The sequence below is a fragment of the Mirounga leonina genome, unplaced genomic scaffold (assembly GCF_011800145.1).
Source record: "Mirounga leonina isolate KUSES-001 unplaced genomic scaffold, KU_Mleo_1.0 Mir_125, whole genome shotgun sequence".
NCBI lineage: Eukaryota > Metazoa > Chordata > Mammalia > Carnivora > Phocidae > Mirounga > Mirounga leonina.
The window spans coordinates 37,394,692-37,409,159 of NW_023270305.1; positions in this window are offsets into that span (position 1 = coordinate 37,394,692).

The following is a 14,468-nucleotide window of genomic DNA, read 5'->3' on the forward strand; positions in this document are numbered from 1 at the left end:
GCTGGATTATAGATATCTTAAGATTTCACTGAGTGAATATCAGTGCTGAGTTTTTTGAGCCCCGGGAGTTATCAGTTATCTCAGAGAATGCTGATAAATGTTATCAAAAGAAGAAATAATCCTTAATCCCTTGTATTAGAAAGAAATCATTTTAAAAGATGAGAACATCATGAAATCAAACAAATTATAACATGTTCAAATTCTAAAAGATGAAGTTCACATGTATATACAGCCCATCAAACTGAAGATGTCAGAACTATAACTTAATGTTCAAGTATTCCTCATACTCTGAAACCTTTATCAAAGTTCCTATTCATTTTTCTATTAGTAGGTGGCCATTTGTGATAAACTCTGTAAGCCTTTGTTGATTCACAGATTGATTCAATACATATTTATTTAGTACCATTATGTTTTGGACATTGTGCTATTCTTTGAGGATACAGTGCTGAAAAATACATGCTCTCTGAATTCAAAGTTTTGGGGAAATATTAGAAATCCCAAGAATTAAACAAGTGACTATCAGCTTTGTGAAAGCAGAAGCATAATGTGCTAGTGAGCCAGGTAATGGGAGACTCGTTTAAGGTCTCACAGCTCCAGAGAGAAAGCTGACATGAGAAAATGATATTTAAGCTGGGATACAAGTATGAGGATTAATAAATTGGTGGAACTGTGGGTGGTGCTGGCAGGTGCTGTAGGGTTAGCATGGGTTTTACAGACAAAAGGAAAATTAAGGCAACACTCTGGCCCACAGAGAGAATGTGCCACAGGTGAAGAGCCTAGAGAAGCTCAATAAGGCCTCAGAAAAGAGAGCAAGAAGAGAGAGATGGGAAATGGATGTGGAGTGGTATCCATCTACAGAATTGCAGCTAAGCTTCTTTTTCTGTTTCCTTGTGGTGTAATGTTGTTTATTTGAACTTTTTTCTTCATACGAGCATTTATAGTATAAATTTCACTCTGCTTTTGCTGCATTCCGTAGGTTTTGGAATATTCTGTTTTCTTTTTCTTTTGTTTTGAGGCATACTTTGATTTGCTGTTTGATTTCTTATTTGGCCCACTGCAGTGTGGCCCACTGCTTTTTTTACATTGTAAAAAAAAAATTTAAATTTAAAATATTTAAATATATATATTAAAAAAAAGATTAGGTGATTTGCAAGAGGACTTGAACCTAGATCTTCTGATTACTATTTCAGTGTTTTTTATACTAGGATAGTGGTTCTCAACCTAGGGTGATTTTGCCACCCCATCCCACCCCTACAGGGTTATCTTGCAATATATGGAGACATTTTGGTTGTCACAACTGGTTGAGAGATGCTGCTAGCATTGAGTGGGTAGAGACAACAGAGGTTGCTAAATATCAGTTTAGCACAATGTACAGTACAGTATCCTATAACAAAATGTAAATAATGCCAAAGTTAAGAAACCCTGTACTAGCACAATGGAAGAAAGATAGAATATTCATTTTCTGACAACTTCCAGCCCAGACAGGCTAGTCTAGTTCTCTCTAATGGGTAAGGGGGACAGTTTAGCAAGTATCTGATCCCATAAAGTGGCACTCCAATTCAAGCTCTGTTGCCCCAGGTGCCCAGGGCAGCTCCACTACACCAGTATAGAATCATGTCTTTTTCACCTCCTATGAGTACATAACATAGTCAGGCCTGGATATAAGTGCTGGCTCTGACAGTCACTAAATATGTAAACTTGAATTAGTTATAACCTTCCAAGCTTCACTGGTTTAACCTATAAAATGGAAATAATGTTTACCTACCTCAGAGATGCCGTGGAGATTAAATTAAATATAGCCTGTAAAGCATCTGACACATAGTAACTTGTTATTAAAAGTTAGATATTTTTGTTATTCAATAAAATTGTTTTGGTCTTTTTAGAAAAGCATAAATTAGATCTTTGTTTTACATCATATGCCCAAATATATTAACTTCAATCTATGTCAGGTCATGTCTACCTAGCTGCCCTCTATATCTCATTGCCTCATCCCTACCTGGTATATAACATACGAATATTTCAATGTTGCTATACTCTCATGAGAGGATTTCTTGATTTTCAAAATATATTTCTGGAGCTGATAAATTTTTGTTGGAAGTTCTGAGGGGACTGATGCCTCATGAATGAAGTTAAACAAGTCTCTATAATGTCCATTCATTTGCCTCCTTTGAAAGTGGGTTAGCAAGAGTCTTGATGTCACCAAGCAGATTTCTCCTTACATCAGGGAGTAAGGCTTACTGCTCTCAAGGTTTCTTATTTAACACATCAATGCTCTTTGAAGGTCTAACTTTAAATCATTTCAACTATAAGCAAAGATAAAATGATAGGTGAATATATAAACACTTAATTGGAACTGGCACTCTGCTAGGGATGGGGGTTTGTTCCCAACCCTGAAGGACTCATGGTCCAAAGAGGAGTTCATGTATGGGTAAACAGACAGCTCTCATAGAATGGGCATCACTGAAACAAAAGTACTATACATAAAAAAATGAAAGAGGACTACCTGGCAGAGTTTTAAAGTGGAGTTGGCATTTAATATGGGTCATGATGGATGAGATGAAATTTTTCATGCAGTGAAGATGTCAAAGATCACTACTGTCAAAGAAGACTCCCATGAGCAAAGATAGTGTAGGGTGGGCTTGGGGATTGGGAGGGGTGAGGGTATTCATCAAGATATACCTTGGCAGGGCTGAACTGACAATCAGAAGGCAAATGAGAAAGGAATGTTAGAAGAGGAGGGGAGGAGAGGGTTGGAAAAGGGAAGACTTCTCCAAGAGAAACATTATAAATCATTTTGCTCCAAGTGGCCTGGAGCACCCATGTAAATTCATTTTGCATGCATGCATGCAGTATGCTGTTCAAAACTTGAGTGCAGAGCTCAGTAGCTAGAGAGAAAACAAGGAGTGGGCAGGGTGTACTCCATAGACAATGGCCATGCCCCTTGACTCTGTAGGTGAGCAGTTTCAGTCTTATTTAAGCTAATGAAAAAATTCAATGAAACATATTAGATAAAGAAAAAGGGATATAAATGGAAAAACAATTTAATGTAAATGAAAACAGCGTACCTCTCTAGCTTTGAATTGGAAACAATGTGATTTCAAAGGGTGGACTAATAATGCACTTATTCACTTGTAAATATTTAATGAGCATTTACTATATTGTGGGCATTAGGCTGGGTGCTGGAGACAAAAGAGGGAATAAAGGATAATATATGGTCCCTGCTTTCCATGGAGCTTAGATACGTTTCTGAAAGGTAAGTATAAGGTCCCATGGGAGTGCATCAGTTCTGTATTGCTGTATAACTAGCCTAAAACAACACAGAAGTATTATTAGATCACAATTCTGTAGGTCAGAAATTCAGACATGGTGTGACCAGCTTCTCTGCTTAGAAAACAGCTAAATCAAGGCATTCCTGGGCTGCTTTCTCATCTTTAGTCAAGATCCTTTCCCAAGCCCATGTAGTTGTAGGAAGATTCAGTGCCAAATCAAAGCAGAATTTGCCATATCTCTGACTCGTCATCCATTTATCTGCCACCTTGCTCTTGGCCATGTCTACCTAACACCTAAAGCCTCTGGATAAAACTATTCCCTCCCTTTACCTGCTTAATGAACCTAAAAACATCAGAGGACAGGATTGAGGAGGCCCTGAGGGAGACTGCAGAGATTAGGGGTTTCTTCCAAATCCCACCATGCTTTGATTCTGTTTGCAATCTTGCCCAAGTTGGTATCAGTTGAAATCTTTTCTCCTGACCAATGTTTGGTCTGTGAGAAAAGGCCTGGCTGTGTTTCCTCTGCAGAAAGTGTCCAAATGACAGAGATGAGTCAGAACTGCAGTCTTAACAGTCAGATCAGACAAATCAAAGCCCTTACCGTGCACCCAGATCAGAACTCCTCTTGCTAGCATTTTCTGGGTCAATCTGGTTTGACACACACTGGTATTTAGTACTATAATAAAATGCCATTTCAGTTGTTGCCATGTTCCATAGCTGATAAGAGCTATGTGTGGTTCCAACTGATATCACCACTTTAAGGAGTATAGTGTGAAGAGGCAAGAAGAGATAGAAAATCCTTTCCATTTATTTTCCATGAGGCATAGGCAATTAATTCACTTGCATTTGACTATATTTAATAAACTGTAAATTTATGCAGCCAAGAAAATGAGATGAAACCATGTGGTCCTTTTACTATGGTGCCTGAATATAATTGGATGAAAGGTGCAGTACTTGACAAACCAGTGCATATTATTAGGAAGACTTTGGAAGCACTGTCTTTTGTGCTTAACTTCATGCAAAAGAAAAGAGGTGAATAAAATTTCCTTGAATATTTCCAATAAACATAGTGGCAAAAGGGCAGTATGTTCTTAAAGGTCTTCGATAAATATGAAACAGAGTACCAAAGCTTTGTGCCACAAAGGGAGTTGACACTTAACAACGCCTTAGTTGAGAATTCAGCCTTCATCATCTCATTTAATCTGCTTAGCAACCTGTGACATAGATACTGAAGTTACCCTCATTTGAAGATGAGCAGATAGGGGCTCAGAGAGGTATAACAACATTCCCAAAGTCACACAGGATTAAGCAGCAGGCCCAGGATCACTCTGACCCTACTCAGTCCTCTGCTGTATGCCAGCTTCCCATCCAAATAACAATTTAGATTAGTTGAGTACTGAATATGTGTCAGGTACCATCTAGGGCTTTACATACAGTAGCTCACTTAATCCCTACAACAACTCTTGAAGTGTTGATATTGTTATTTTCATTTTACTCATAAGGTAACTGAGTTACAGAAAGAATAAGTAACTTATTTAAAGTCATACAGCTAATAAGTGGTGGACCAGGTCTAGAAACCAAGTAGTCTGGCTCCAGAGTCTTCCATGCCCTCAATGATTGTTTTACTCTGTTTCACCTAAAATACCTTTTTCTTGATAATTCTGATGAGGTAGGGTAAGGACTCTTTTGGATGTCTTAACATCACTGTGTTTCCAAACCTTCAAGGCACTTGAGAAACCCTCCTCTCCAGCCCAAACCTACTTGTACTCCTTGGAATCCCTTCATCCCTGCACTGGATTTATTGCTGTTGTAATTTCTACCTTCCAAATAAGAAGAAAACAAAGGCATACATGCAATCATTTTAGTTCAAAGTGTTACTCAGAGAGCCTTCCAATAAAGGTGATTTCTGAGTGTGTTTTCAGAGGGGTTTTACTATCAAGATGATGAGATTTTTTAAAATGTGATAAAACCAGATACTCTTCTAGCTGTTAATATGTTTCAAAGGATTACAGTGATTATTAGATTATGTTTATTTGAACACTGATTTAATTTTTAATTAGAATGCTCCCCATGCCTAATTTCTTAGGAAATCCACCTTTAAGTAATAAATGATGTTTGGGAACATTACTGATAATAAGCCAAATATCCTAACACAACAGCATTTTATATTACGTAAATTTAAATTCTGCGTCATTAAATTGAATTAAAAAAAAACTTACTTAAAATTAAATAAATTTTCCTCTTAAAATTGAACAAAAGAGATAATATTTACTTTAATAAGAATCAGGAATGTTTCTAAGCAGTATTTTATTCCTCTTGATGTGACATACTGCTCTAGGCATTTCTTTCATATTCCTAAAGAGGTTTTTCTGAGGCACACCAACTGCTTTTTTCCTTTGAATAACATATGAGCTTAGCTTTTCCCTGAAAGTCTCATTTCTTTAGCTCTCATAATTTCTGTTTGTTTTTCTTTCAGTTATGTATACCCTGTTTAGACATTGCTTACTCTGCAGTTATTTTTCTTCAGAAAGATAAAACTTGCAAGCATAAATCCCTCTGGAACTAGGTTGAAAGAAAGACCTTAAGGTTGGGAATCTTTTATAGAAGTGGCTTTGAATTTTTTTGAGATTGACTATTCTTCTGATCTGGTAACCCAGGGTGGGGGGGAATGGTTTAGCCAATGTGTTTGGTATCAAATGTCAGTTTTGGTTTCAATTCCACTGCCAAGTATAAGTTGAGAGATTTATGACACAAAGCAAAATAATAAAGTAAAATAATAGCCATAATATATAAGGAATTAATGGGGGTTTTTGATGTAGTATACAATTTGAAACTGCTTTATCCAGACAGGCTCCAGCAGGTACTGAGGGTATTAGACCTTGCTGCGAGCATAAAGAAAAAGAACCCTTCCCTCACAAAACACATTTTACTCTAATCAGCTGATGTCTGAAATGCCTTTACAGGTAATGTGCTCCCTTCCCCATGCCTTTCTTCTTCACAAGGAAAGTAGGACATTGTCCTTTGTCTACCCAAGATTGAGGAAAATCAAAGACTGCAAGTCAAAGTGAATTGTCAATAATCATGTATTTTCTTTCCTGAAGGTATAATTTTAATAGGAGAATAGTGGACTATGCAAGAAAGAAGGACAGCATCATGGAAGAGAGCTCCCCTTCAATGCTCCAGCTTCCTCATATATAAACCTCACACATAAATTGGCAGCTACTCTAATTCTCTTTTTGTCCCCTGTAATGGTTAGTTTCATGTGTCAACTTGACTAGATCACAGGGTGCCCAGAGGTTGGTCAGACATGACTCTGTGTGTCTCTGTGAGGGTGTTTTAGATGAATTTAACATTTAAATTAATTCACTGAGTAAAGCAAATTGTCCTCTCTAATCTGAGTGGGCCTCATCTAACCAATCAGTTGAAGGCCTAATAGAACAAAAGGCTGACCCTTCCTCAAATAAGAGGGCATTCCTCCTGCCTGACTGTCTTTGAACTGGACGTCAGTTTTTTCCTGCCTTTGGACTCTGACTAAAAAACTGGCTCCTTCTGGGTCTCAAGCCTGCTGATTTTAGGATTAGAACTTAAGTCAGTCATCAGCTCTTCTGGTCCTCAAGCCTTCAGATTTGGACTAGAACCACACCAACATCTCTCTTGGGTATCCAGCTGCCAACCAATAGCAGATCTTGGAACTTGTCACTTATCAGCCTCCATAATCACAACAGCCAATTCCTTATAATAAATCTCTCTCTCTCTACATACACACACACACACACATTAATTTTGTTTCTCTGGAGAACTCTAATATATCCCCTGAGGCATTCAATCTTTTAACACGTTTTTGGAGGGAAATAACTTGCACTGAAGGGTATCTTAATATGTGACACAACTAGGTTCAAAATTGGAACTTGAGAAAGATGAGAAAATCAATGAGGGAAGTCTAGAGACCTGGGCTCAGATTTTGTGTAGGAAGATTTTATGGCAGGCATAGGGCTGTTCTGAAGCCTCCCTATAGTTATAATTGGCTCAGCTGGCTTGTGTATGTGTGTGTGTGTGTGGGGGGGGGGATTGTTTCTTAGAACTTCTCCCATAGTCATTATGAATATTTATAATGTTCAAGAATTTCAGCATAGAAAGTTATTCTAGTTTAACCCTTATTCTTTTATATCAATTTTATTTTTAACATACTCAACAAGTATTTAGTTAGAATCTTAATGCCCCCATTTAATTTTAAGATAGACTTAAGAACATTTCTGTTCTTCTTCCCTTGTACCATTAATAACTTTAATTCATTTATTCATTGGATATTTATCGAATGCCTTTCATTACCCATAAGGGGAGTTTTTCTCTAATATGTATGATTCCTTGGGGTTTCAGAGTAATAAGGAAAAGGCAGAGACATTTGTACAATTTAGAAGACTGAGCCCTTGGAGCCTATGAGTCTCATGAGAGCAAACAATGTGATGTCCCAAGTCTTGTTCAGAAGGGGGATTTCAAGAAATTTATAGAGGGCGCCTGGGTGGCTCAGTTGGTTAAGCGACTGCCTTCGGCTCAGGTCATGATCCTGGAGTCCCAGGATCGAGTCCCAGGATCGAGTCCCGCATCAGGCTCCCTGCTCGGCAGGGAGTCTGCTTCTCCCTCTGACCCTCCTCCCTCTCATGCTCTCTGTCTCTCATTCTCTCTCTCTCAAATAAAAAAAAAAAGAGATTTATAGAGGTGCTCACACATTATTATAATGCCTCTGCAAGTTCTTCCAAATTCTTTTACCACTCTAACATTGCCAAACAACCTTTTACTCATTATAGGAAGATATATTTCTTATAGAATGAAAGAGGAGAATCTCACATTTTTCAGTTTAAAGATCTTACCTCCTTAGAATTTCTTGACATTCTAATTATGTACTTGGTCTTCAGTCCTTGATCAACCTGTTCTCTTATGACTAATTTTTACAATGGTTTCACTAGAGATGAAACACTGATTAGGGAACACTCTTGTATGTAAGAGTGAGATTCTTACTTCCAGGTCATAGACCCTGTCATCCTATTGAAATAACTGAATTGTCATTGTCTACTTTGATATCCTCCATGCCATGGCCTATGGAAGTCTACTGGCTTCCTGTCAACTGTGGTCTGTGAAGTGAAGCTCTAAGTAGGAACAATGAACTGTGATTCTCACTCCAGTACTGTTGTGCTTAGGTTTTTAATCTCAGGACAGAAACCTTAATTGTGCCTATTAACACTTCATATTATGTAGTACTTGAAGAACACTGATTCTGCAATCAAACCAGTGAGCTCTTACTCCTCACTAGATGCCATTCTCTAATTTGGAAAACATTTTCTCTTCTAGGATATTAATGTAGATCAGTCACTATAATTCACACTAGATGTATAGGTAGCTATCAATATACCATTAAATATTTCCCACCAAGTGTATGTTTGAATGATTTACACCTTAAACTAGAGGTACTACTAGCTCTTGTTTCTTCAACTTATCCACAGGGCTAAAATAAAAGGCCTTGGGCGCCTGGGTGGCTCAGTTGGTTAAGCGACTGCCTTCGGCTCAGGTCATGATCCTGGAGTCCCGGGATCGAGTCCCACATCGGGCTTCCTGCTCGGCAGGGAGTCTGCTTCTCCTTCTGACCCTCCCCCCTCTCATGCTCTCTCTCTATCTCATTCTCTCTCTCAAATAAATAAATAAAACCTTTAAAAATAATAATAATAAAATAAAATACAAGGCCTTGTCTAATGTCTGGCTAAAATCCAAATCCAAGGGGTGCCTGGGTGGCTCAGTCATTAAGTGTCTGCCTTCAGCTCAGGTCATGATCCCAGGGTCCTGGGATCGAGCCCCGCATCAGGCTCCCTGCTCAGTGGGAAGTCTGCTTCTCCCTGTCCCACTCTCCCTGCTTGTGTTCCCTCTCTTGCTGTGTCTCTCTGTCAAATAAATAAAATTAAAAAAAAAATCCAAATCCAAAAATCCAATTTTATTTACAGAATTATTCTACCAATCCTATTATCTTTAAAAGTGAAATACAACTTTGGGGTACATAGGGATACATTTTTAAGGCCTCAAAAGAGGCCCATGGCAGTAAGGCCTGGCTGAACTTGTGCTGACTCAAACTTAATTTCATGAGTCTAAGTCTTTATATGCCATCAGGCATAGGTTGTTCAATTTTTCTAAATCAAGCTCCACAGAATCTTATATTGAATGAATATTTTTCCTAGATTCTAGCACTATGATATCTGCACATCTTAATTTTTAGTAATACTGAGAGTTTTTGTCTTTTTCCCTGGTCTCCATTGACATTGCGCTGATCATTTGGGGCTGGCTACGTTGGTGACAACATTTTGACTGAGAAGTAAAAGTCTCTATTTTACTACATAAGGTTCTGCACAATACAGGGTCAGAGGAATAATGGATTGAAATACCAAATCTAACACTTATTGATGGTATGACACTGGGCAAGCTACTTGTCTCATCTAAGCATCAGGTTCCTCAAATAGAGGTAATAGTCATTTCAATCTTACAAGATATAGTTATAGATATAGATATAGATATATAGATATAAATATAGCATTCACCAAAGTTCCTAAAACATCTGCTATATGCTTATGATTATCATTCCCTAATGTGGCCATCGGGGTTATCCTTTTGATTCAGAAAAGTAACATTCCTAGGATTGCATGTTGAATGTTCCCAACATGCATGAATGCATTGCAAAATGCGTGACTTCAGCAATCAGAGTCCTTCTGAATACCCTTGGGCCTTTATGGAATTAGAAACAGCCCCAGTTGCACAGCCATGCCATGTGCTGTGATGCAGGGGAATGTGCTGACTGTACTGGCCGTGCTGTCAGACTTCCTTCTTGACCATACCTCAACTGTGCTGAAGAAAACATAGATCCTCTTGGTTGAGTAGCCTTTGGATATCACTGCACTTTATCTTCAATTTTGGTGTCATTTCTTAAGCACACTTCACAATCATTCATACAATAATGGCACCTTATAGTTGTAGAACGTCTACACATTCTTTTCCACAGTGCTTTTCATCTATTATCTTATTTGCTTCACACCACATTGTTTAATAAGTTATTATTCATCCATTACAGATGAAAAAACTGAGGTTCTGACAAGTTAAATAATATGCCACAGATACATCATCTAATTTTTATTGGAGATAGGACATGAAGTCAGAGATGCTTCCAAATACCATTGTGTCTTCCTTCTTAGTATCACAGCTCAATTTCAGACTCAGTAAAATGGAAAGGCAAGGCTTTGGTGATCTGACTTGCATTTTTATTCCACCCTTCTACCCACTCCCACCCCATTGTATGTCTAAATATTTTGATTATTTTTCAATTCCTGCAACACTTTAACTCTCTTTCACCTTTTCAGGAGCCAAACTAGATTTCATTTACTTCCAGAATTCTTCCCTGAACTTATCTATTAACTCTGGGTTCCATACTCCTCCCATATGCTCTCAGAACACTCTGCACACCTCCTTTTATAAAACCTAGTCCAATGTATTGTCATTGTTCTTATGCTCTGGCTCTCAGACAGGACCATGGGATAGGGGCTATGTCTTGCTTGCTGGTGAATGGCTAGCACTGCTAAGGTCTGAATGCTTGTGTCCTCCCCCAGAATTCAGATGTTGAAATATTAACCACCACAGATCATGGTCGGGCCACTGGGAAATGCTTAAATCATAAGTATGAAACCCTCATTAATGAGATTAGAGCCTTATAAAGAGGCTTTAGAAGGATCCCTGATGCTTTCCATCATGTGAGGACACAGCATGAAGTCAGCAGTCTACAGTCAGTCCAGAAGAGGGCCTTCACCAGAATCTGGCCATGCTGGCACTCTGATCTTAGACTTCTGGACTCCAGAAATGTGAGCAGTAAGATTCTATTGTTTTAAGCTACCCAGTCTGTTGTATTTTGTAATAGCAGCTTGAACAGACTAAGACAAACACCTAATATATAGTGGATGCTATGTTCAACATACATTTGTTGAATGAATGAATGTTCTGCTTTTTACTCTACCTGCTTTCTTTTACCTTTGGCACTTTCTCCATGCAGAATAATGCCTTGAACGTAATTAACTCACAATGAGGCATGCAACCAATAAATATGTAAGGCCAAAGAACTAAAAGATATAAGAACAGCTCTTGAGGAACCCTAAACTTCTATAATTACATAGTGAACAAATCTGATGGCACAAAGATATTTCTTCAGAATTGTTTTTATCTTTATTCCCTTCAAATTCACAAAGACTACAGGCTCAACTATTGAAGCTGTAGTTTTATATTTAAGCTATTCCTATTTCAAACATAAAATGCCTATTTTCATTTGAGCTCTGCTGGTCATTTGAAATATATTTGCTGAAGACCTAATACTGTGCCTGGACCATAGTATGACCTCAATTAAATACCAGTTAAATAAAAAATAATAATAGTTTAAAAACTACTTTTTCTTTTTTAAAATTATCTTCACATGTGTTCAATATTTAATTTGCATGTCAAACTTGCCTGCTATGACTTTTCTCACTCTCCAGTTAAATATTTCATAACATAGATGTGTATTTTGTGAAATTTTATTTTAGGATATCAGAAGTGTAACTACTGTAGACTGGGGGACAAAAATCACCATGAGTCACAAATACTCCTTACCTTTTGTATATATGTTTGCCTCTAGCAGGGATGGTATTCTGATGTGTTAATGAAACTTTGGGGGCCCTCTTCGTGAAAATGAATACAAATGTTGAAAGTTATTACAGGGCGCTGGGAAGGACCTGGGATGAGGTGGCAATAAGGAGCCCTGAAACTGAAGCTTCATGCCCTTCCTGATCCATATGCTACTGAGCCTACTGCCTTGCATTACTAGTTTAGCCTTAAATTCTTTATTCACTTGAGCAGAAGTATTGACTGAGGCACTAATTTTGCTAAAAAAAAATTTTAAAAATTTCCAAAGTGTGTTATCTAGTGCTCAGCCTCCACCTTTATTGTTGCTTTAAATTTTGTTTACTTTTTAAACATCTGTTTACTCATTTAAACCATTTCTTAAGCATGGATCTGCTGTTATTCTTGAAACATGAGCCAAAATGCATTACATTATATCTGATCTGCAAATGAATGGAGAGGGAAGGCTCATTTTTTGAAGGTCAATAGACTTCCAAAAGCCTCTGTGGTATCTTTTAGAAAATTACTATTTCAGTGCAACTAATGGAGCCCGTAGAACCCATGAGTGGACCTGAAGCCCTTGTTTAAAGTGTGCTCACTTCGGCATGTGGTGTCCTTATGGACATAGAGTTAATAGCTTGTGCGGAAGGAGTATTTTCTAGAGGAATCTGGACTATGTAGAAGGTGGTGATAATAATTCCTACTGATTCCATGATTACAAAAAGCTAGATGACTTTTTACAGTAAGGTAAAAAATGGGGATTTTTTTCATTTTTTTTTCCTTTTCTTTCTTTACTTATTTATTTATTTGAGAGAGAGCATGTGCAAGAGTGCTCACGAGCAAGGGCAGAGGGAGAAGGAGAGGTCACACAAATTCAGAGAAGATCAAACAGGGGTAGCAAGAATGCCAAGTATAGTAGACGCTGTGATGTGCTTCAGAGATCCCGTTTCAGGACTCAAGGGTCTGTTTGTCCTGATTTTGGGAAACTGCCCTCAGCCATCTGTTCTCCCTGGTTAGCCATGGGCCAGAGTTGGTTGCCTTACCCATGGTCATGCCCCTTCCTGGGGAAGCTGGCATCCAGTGAATGGTAGATGAGGAAATATAAAGATGTGCCTCCCATACTGTGTTGTGGGATATCTTTGATGTTCCATCTGAATTTCAGAGCTCCCTGCAGGGTTGGCTGAGTCCTTGTTGTGCCTTCACCATAACCTAACTTCCCTGCATGTACAGATCCTGAGTTCAAACTTCCTAAACACATAATATCCGTCTCAGAGTCTTTTGCCTGGGAACAACCTATAGTCCAAGTAAGGAACATATAAAAAAAGAAAATGCTAATCTCAATTTAGGACTGCAACAGTCCCAACACCAAAAGCATCTTGGGAAGTTACTCCTTCTCAGCCTTTATATCCCTTTTTTTTTTTCATTTCAGCATTTTAAAAGCTTATTTTTTTGCAGTTTTTTTTTTAAGTTATTTTCTCTTGATCTCACTTCCTTCTTCTGTTTCTACTCTTCTCTCTTATGCTTTTACAGTCAGGCAACTTAAAATGATTTTTTTATGTGCTTTTAGTCATCTGCCTTATTTTTTATTGTAATCTTGCTTTCTGCCCGTGCACTACTTTAGAACAATTTTTTCAAGATCAGCAAGGCCTGAAAAGCCAGAGGATGTTCATCAGTCTGTATCTTCCTTTTATTTTGGCTGCATGTGACATGGTTGAGTGTGCCCTATTTTTTAAAAGAAATTTTTATTTAGAATAGTTTTAGATTCATAGAATTCTTGTGAAGATAGTATAGAGTTCCCATAAACTTCACAAACTGTTTTCTGTTAGTAACATTTTACATGAACGTTAGTATGGTGTGTTTGCTATTAATGGACTAATACAGATATATTATTATTAACTGAAGTCCATACTTTAGATTTTTTCAGTTGCTTCCTAATGTCCTTTTCTGTTCTAGATTCCTATCAAGGATATCACATTTTATTTAGTCGTCCTGTCTCTCTAGATTCTTTTTGGCGGTGACAGTTTCTCAGACTTTCCTTGTTTTTTAAGGACTTTGACAGTTTTGAGGACTGTAGGTCAGGTATTTTGTAGAATGTCTATCAATTGGGATTTCTCATGATTAGAGTGGGGTTATGGGTCTTGGGAAGGAAGATCACAGAAGTAAAGTGCCATTTCATCACATCACATCAAGGTATATAGTATCAATATAACTTATCACTGTTCATGTTGACCTTGATCACCTGGCTGGGTAACTGTTTCTAAGGTTTCTCTACTGTAAATTAACTCTTTATTTTCTCCTTTCTCGTACTGTATTCTTTGGAAGGAGACCACTATATGTAGCCCACACCTAAAGAGTCAGGAGTTATACTTTTCTTCCTTCAGGGTAGAGTACCTACGTAAATTACTTGGAATTCTGTACAGAGTTTTCTGTTTTCTGCCCTATATATAATTATTAAATAATTTATTTATGTAAGTATGGACTCATGTATATTTGTTTTATACTCTGAGTTATAATCCAAAGCTACTT